Here is a 7,761-nt window from a genome sequence, read left to right as displayed (position 1 = left end):
ATGCTTTTAAGTGAAGTCTTTTCTTAATTTTAGTTTAATTCAACGTCACCGACTGACTCCTTATTAATACCATATCCTGTGTTGAATGTTGTTCATCCTCTATCTGGATTCAATCTTATTAAACAAATTCAAGTAGACCACTTGAAAAGAATATAAGGTCATCTACTAATCTAACCATAACCTTTGCCCTCTATATTACGATAGTTGATTCAAATCTATATCAAAATCCACAACCTTAACCGATAAAGACATATTTGCTCGAAACCTACAATATGAAAGACATGCAATTGTCCTTATACTTTTTATTTTCTTTTCTTGATCTATGTATATGATTGCACATTGAATTTTCTAATCCAATAATTGTTTGAATTAATAAATATATAGGATTAATATTGTATACACTATCAATGTAAAAATTTTTTTACACTAACAAGTGCAAATATATGATGTGGCATTAGAGACTCTCCTCGCACATTAGTGGGTAATTTTTCATCGTGCAACTGATCAACCTTTCCATACATAAATAATGACCGCATATGGGTCACATGATGGATTTAGGGTAAAAAGCGGTAAAAAATCTAGATTGGAACCAAATTTTACTGATTTGATTTTGTATGAAACATAAAATTATCATTTTAAAAGTGAAGAATAAAATAATTTATTTAACGAAATGTGAAGGATATTTTAGAAACCAAATATGGCTTATGAAAATTCTATTATGGATCACAGTTGCCAGCCTTACCAGTCAGACTCAATTATTAGTGTAATGGTGTACAGTGATATATAGTCTATAAGAGAAGGTCTCTATGTATTGTAATAAGTTCACCATGGACCAATGGTCCAAACGGTTATCAGAAAAATCATTTGGGCTGATTTTATTTCATTTGCACAAGATGTAACTCACTTTATTTAGAATGTAACTTACTTTCAACAACTTATAAATATGGAATAAAATTTTGTGAACCACATATATGGTGTTAAAATTGATTTACAAGATGTGATTTGATCCTAACATTTTTTTTAACCAAATCATGAAGGTCAACCTTTCTAGAGAGTGGCCACCTGCAATAGTCCTTGCCTCAAACTCCGTTCAACATAGTTTTAATGGTTTTGAGTAAGCGGCACCGTTCTCCATTTGATTTGAAAGTTCATGGAGCAACACGATTTCAGCTCGAGTTAAGCAATTGCGGAATTGAATCCATTGTAAATAACAAAGTCCCGGCTTGCCAAGGGAAAAGGGTTTTTGCAATTTCAATCCATAGAGGATTTCATTAGTTTGAATCTAGTATTACTGTTTTGGGCAAAATGCACTGTACTCCCCTGTGGTTTAGCAATTTTTTACAAAACGCCTCTATAGTTTTAAAAGTTATAAATTACCCTCTCATAGTTTAAATTAAAGTGTCAAAATAATGGAAATGATCATTTGTAATTCCATGAAAATGTCAAAATTACTCTTGTTTAAAAACTAAAATGGTTGAAGTGACCGAAATATATAAATATAATATGTATGATACTTTAATTTCGCATGATTTTATGGTTTATCATATAACCCCTTTATGATTTAGTGTTTTACCATATAATCCTTTAATGATTTTTAAAATATATACATAAACTCCCGTGGTTAATAAATAATTTTCAACTTTACATAGGGGTACTATTGACATTTTAGTTGACTGTTACAGAATACAAAATCCATTATTTTGATACTTTTATTCAAATCATGAGGAGGTTATGTATATAGTTTTTGAAACTATATGGGAGGTTATGCGAAAAAACATTAAATCACATGAAGGTAAAGTGTATTTTGCCCTACTGTTTTGTTCATATGGTCATTTCTTTCGCTACTTATAAATTTTATTTTGGGCTAAAGAAATGAGTCAAACAGATGTTCTCCACGAAGGCCAGAAGTTAACTGATTATATGTACTATAGTATTGTGATTTTCGTAGGACTGGGCAAGGTTTTTTTTGTACGATTTTCAACGTGCAATATAGCATGGATTATGAATCTCTTGGCAGGATATCATTGCAAAAGGTTCTTTGATAATTACTGAGAGAGTGAGAGGTTCAACAACATAGGCATCAATATGTTTGACCTCTAAATATTTTATGATCCAAATTCAAGAGAACAATATTTTTATATAATTATTTAAATGCTTTAGTGAAATTTATTTTTACCGGAAAGAGGTGCTCTACTAAAAGTCTGAAACGTCTAAGTTCAACTGGAGAATGAAGACTAAAGGCTCATGTCTCATTTCTCTGAATAATATTTGAAATTATTACTATTATTATTACTATTATTATTATTACTATTATTATTACTATTATTATTACTATTATTATTACTATTATTATTACTATTATTATTACTATTATTATTACTATTATTATTACTATTATTATTACTATTATTATTACTATTATTATTACTATTATTATTACTATTATTATTATTATTATTATTATTATTATTATTATTATTATTATTTATTATTATTATTATTATTATTATTATTATTATTATTATTATTATTATTATTATTATTAGCAAATTATGTTAGCCCAACGAACCCATTGATTTTTAGTTGAAATTCTGTTAAAGTTTGATTCTGTTTGATAACCCAATTTAGTACTTAAATTTAATGGATTCATAGCTTATTATGTTCAGATGTGTTCGATAACTAAAACTAAAACATATGGATGAATTAAGTGGCAATGAATTTCCAATGCAAAACTTGTTCTAAAAAATAAGTGATAAGTTATTTATTTATTACTTATTATGATATACACTTAAATGTATCAAATTTAGTATTTAACAATTTAGTAACTTAATGGATTTAGATTTCAGACTCTAGGTTTCAATTTTCAATTTTCAATTTTATCAAATGCACCCTTAAAGAAAAGACTCCTGTTCTCTAAATCAAAGATTGAAGAATGCTATGGATTGCTCATCTCTCCCAACCTTACTTGAAAGAAAGAGGAAAATAAAAATCTTAGTACAAATACTTACTTTAACAGCTTTAGTAAGTTTTTTGTTTTGAAGATTAGGCTCTTGACATTAGCAAGATAAGATGGAATTTACACATATCTTTGACAAAAAAAAATAATAATAATACTAGTCAGTACCAAGTTCAATTGTTGACAACTCTAGTTGTTAGAATTGTATGACATTTTTGTTAAAACTTCAATGGCAGCGTAGGAGAATTAGAGGAGAAAAATTATAATACGACCACAATATTGAATACAATTGTCTAATTTAAAATTTTGGAAAGAGGATGACTAATTTACTCAATACTGATGAAAATTTCAATAATATACGCTTTGTTCTTGCTTTGGCTGGCTCCTTCCCTGCCCAAAACTTTCTTGATTCCTTGTTATATAAAAATTGGTACAAGTAGAATGTTTGACGGGCAATGTTAGACGTTGTTTCATTTGTATTAAGTACCTATTTTTATATAAAACCTTTAACAATAAGATCATCATTTAGATTTTACTGTTATGATTTGTTTATGAACCCAAAGCAATTTCGCAGTATCAGGTAAAATTGATAAGCAATTTCACCTATCATAGATAATAAAAATGATTATTTGAAGAGGAAAAGTTCTCTCTTATCAAATGTCTAACTAAAAAAGGGTAGGAAATCTTGCAAGTATGGTCTCTAGACATACTTTTACTCCCTATAAAAGATGAAGAAAACGTACTATCAGGACTTGTCACACTCTGATACACCAAAAGTATGAAATGCCATATTTTAAAAAGTGTTTATTCTTCGCAAAATATGCACATATCTACTGAAAAGAACGTTTTCCCTGCTCTACCTTGGATCTTTGTGCAATTCAAGACTTCTTGCATCTACATTTCTCACTGCTCCAAATTGATTGTTTATCCAATTTATTGTGTCTACTGTCACAAACATCCATCAGTCCAGTTTGACTATAATCAGCTGCGCACCTCGGATGATACAGGTCTCCAGTATCAGCTTCCATGCTCGGATGATGCTCCCCTCTCTTTCTTCTTCATCCATATCACACTCTACAAGCCTGCTACTAGCCATTTTCAGTTCAGAAATCAACAAAAAGAAAAAAAGTTTTGGTAATAGATTTACTAAATACATATCAAGAAAGTAGATCAGAAACTATAAAAACTGCCCTGAAGACATACAAGCTAAATCATTGCCTTCCTTTCTGCATTTTGACCAGGAGAAACCGAAAAACTTATGTTTGAGAAACCTGGGGAGAACCAACTATTTGTGAAACATCCATCAAAGCTAATGCTATCTAATGAGCTAAATTAACATCATTGATAACTACTGCCTTCATCTTCAAACCCCGTCTCGTGAATGAAAATAACTTCTGTCCCTTGGCATTCTAGTAAGAAATGCAACGGCAAACGGTGGTGTCTTTTGTCCACTAACATGAGGTCTGCTTCCTAAGACTCCGGAATAAACATCATACGTTACATTTAGTACAGCTTCAATCATGACCAACAAGGAAAGCAAAGAAACGGTATGGCCTGGTAACTAGTACAAGAAAATGGAATAAACCAGATTCTTTCACAATCATAGCACATGTTGAGCACCAAGTAAACATAAAAATCTTAAAGAGCAAAAGATAAGCTATGTGGCATAGGGTAAACATTCAACAACAAATAACAGTGCAGAAAAACACCCTGTTTTCATGCCAATTACATGACTCAAGCATATTAGAATGCAAACTTAGAGTTCTTGGGGAGAGAAGTGCTGCATTATCACTTTTGTGCACCACATACCTCCTGAGCTCTTCTTCTTCAGCAGCAATGGAGAACAACATGAAGCTGATGTTTGAGCGCCATCATTCCTTGCATTTTTCATCTGTAAGGTTACAATACAGTAATCCAGCTCACTGAACAGAAAATCAAGGCAATTGTGACTTATAAACTTTCCAAACTTGTGAAAGATGATAAACAATTATCCAACATTTTTGTCATTGAAAAAAAAAACATTATTCTCATTGATATGAAGCATGCAGTATCAATTATAAGGGGTGAATGTTCACAGCACTCTAGTTCCTCCACATACATATTTGAAGTTCAATTAGACTGATCTAATTTTATGGCAATAAGTACACAGAGTCCCAAAGAACAGCAAATTGTATCATGAATTTTTTTTGAAAATCGTTTCTCGATTAGCTTTAATGTTATCCATTGAGACTGGCAATATCAGTGATGGAAAAATGAAGAATGTGTTCATGTACATCTAGCATTGTAAATCACATGAAACATTTTGTAGCACATTCAAACAAAGAGGCTAATTGGGTATGAACCGTAGCTAATAATTTTGTCCTTGGCCAGATAGAATGTAACAAGTTGAAGTTAAAGAGATTTAAGATGTTCAAATCTTTCAGTAGTTCAGAGAGGCAGAGAAAACACAGAATTTTGGTCTCTTTCAATTTGTTCAGCAATCAGCATGCTACACCAAAGGGAAAAAAAAGTTTTGGCAATTGATTTATGAAATACATATCAAGAATGCAGATAAAAAACTATCAAAACTGCCCTGAAGATGAACAAGCTAAATTATTACCTTTCTTTCTGCAGCCCGAGCAGGAGATGAGTAAAAGCTTGTGTTTGGGAAACCTGGGGAGAACCACCTACTGGTGAAGCCTCCATCAAAGCTAGCGCTCTCTGATGTGCAAAATTCTCATCATTGATTACTAACTTCATCTTCAAACCTGTCTAGTCAGTGAAAATAACTTCTGCCCCCTGGCAATCTTGTAAGAAATGCAACAGCAAAGGGTGGTGTCTTTGTCCCAGCAACATGATTCTGCTTTCTAAGACTCTAGAAAATACCATCATAATGTTACATTTCAGCATGAATTCAGTTATGACAGCTAAGGAACGCAAAGAAAAGGTATGGTCTAGTATTCAGTACAAGAAAATGGAAAAAACCAGCTTCTTTCACAATCAAATGACGTGTTAAGCACCTAGTAAATGTACAATCTTAAAGATTAAAAACTAAGCTATATAGCATAGGACAAATGTTCAAAAGTACATGAAAGTGCAGAAAAACACCCTATTTTCAGTCAAGCATACTTTGATAAAAACTTGCTCCAATTCCCTTGTATTTTTAATAAATTGGGCGGAGGTTGAAAAGAGTTCTTGGCGAGAGAAGCTGATGCTTGAGAACCATCATACCTCCTGGTTTCTCCTTCTTCAGCAAGGATGGGAAACAACATGAAACTGATGTTTGGGCACCATTATTGCCTTCTTGTTTGCTGTCACTGCTTGTCTACAAGGTAACAATATAGTAATTCAGCTCACAGAACAAAAAAGCAAGGTAATTGTGATGTAGAAACTTCTCAAACTTATGAAAGATGATAAACAACGATCCCATATTATTGTCATTCTTATTAAGCATGCATCACCGATTGTAAGGGGTGAAGTTTTGCAGCACTCTAGTTCCTCAACAAACATATCTGAACTTCAAGGAGACTGATCTAATTTTATGGCAATAAGAACACAGAGTCCCAAAGAATAGCAAATTGCATCTTGAATTTTCTTCACAATTGTTTCTTGATTAGCTTTAATGTTGTCCATTCAGACTGGCAATATCGGTGACAGAAAAATGATGAATGCTCCCATGTACATCTAGCATTGCACATCCAATGAAACATTTGCTAACACATTCAAACAAAGAGGCTAATTGTGTATGCACCGTTGCTAATAATTTCATGCTTGGCCAAATAGAAGGTAACAAGTTGAGTTTTTAAGATGTTCAAAATCTTTCAATGGCGAGATGCAGAGAAAATCCAGAATTTTGGTCTATTCCAATTTGCTCAAAACCAGGCTTTGTTAAAACTAATCTTTGAAGAGAAACCAAGGTCTGGCCCAAAAGAAGAGAATTACGGAGAATAACTTTGCAGAAAAGAGATGGAGAAAAAGAGTACAAGAGACTGAAGAGCAAACATATGTCAATGAGATGCAGATACAAAAAATTTGTATGCATATATATATGAGTGTGAACTTTAGATAGGAAAATCTTACAAAATAACTTGAAATCTACTCCTCCAAGTAGATGCCTCTTTGGGGAGTGTATCGTTGTCTTAACAGAGGACACCCATAAACTTTGACACGAGTTAACTTTGTGAGTCGTCTCATGGCAGCCTCGGGTGGTAAAGACTGAAGCTTGTCGCAATCCCATAGCTCTAGGGTTTCAAGGGACACAAGGTTTCCAATCCAATCCGGTAGCACTCTTATTCCTCCAAAGTTGTGAAGACTTAGTGAAGTGAGGGTAGTCAAGTATTGAAGCTGGTGTGGCAGGGACTCCATGTGAGGCAACACTTCTAATTGAAGGCTACGGAGTGTTGAAGCAGATATTAAGCCAGACCAATGAAAATCATCCATTAAGGAGACGGGACCGATCCTCAATGTTCTTAAGCCGGTGGCAAAAGAAAATCCTTTGAACCTATGAGGGATCAATTTGGGACATCCGGATAAGCTGAATTCCTCGAGAGAAGGCGTCTCCTGCAAATTAAGCGAAAATGACACTAGATTGGGGCACCTCATCACCTCCAGGGACCGCAGAGACCGGCATGACTGGAACATGTTGTCGGATATAGTGGTCAACTCTTCGCAATCATCAATTCTCAATTCCTCAAGGCATGGTAGGGGGCATTTCAGTCCATTTACTCCCAGACTAATTAATCTTGGGCAAAATGAGATGGTCAATCGCTGCAAACTCGATCCAAACAGATCCAGATCTGGCAGCTCCCTAAGACTCTGGCAAAATT

General features: G+C 33.3%; 1 long non-coding RNA gene across 2 annotated transcripts; it reads right to left on the bottom strand.

The window, feature by feature from the left end:
- Positions 1-4,075: 4,075 nt before the first annotated feature.
- On the bottom strand, positions 4,076-7,741 carry LOC113754521. Of its 2 annotated transcripts, none has more exons than XR_003465214.1 (4): positions 7,016-7,741; positions 6,167-6,260; positions 5,556-5,810; positions 4,076-4,878 (listed from the first exon to the last, which is right to left on the bottom strand). It is a non-coding gene; the product is annotated as an uncharacterized LOC113754521 (long non-coding RNA). The 2 variants fall into 2 exon arrangements; XR_003465213.1 differs by having other exon boundaries at positions 4,076-4,847.
- Between the last annotated feature and the right edge of the window lie 20 nt (positions 7,742-7,761).

Source organism: Coffea eugenioides, chromosome 11 (assembly GCF_003713205.1).
Source record: "Coffea eugenioides isolate CCC68of chromosome 11, Ceug_1.0, whole genome shotgun sequence".
NCBI lineage: Eukaryota > Viridiplantae > Streptophyta > Magnoliopsida > Gentianales > Rubiaceae > Coffea > Coffea eugenioides.
The sequence above is the reverse complement of the archived record's forward strand: the minus strand, read 5'-3'. Positions and strand labels throughout refer to the sequence as shown.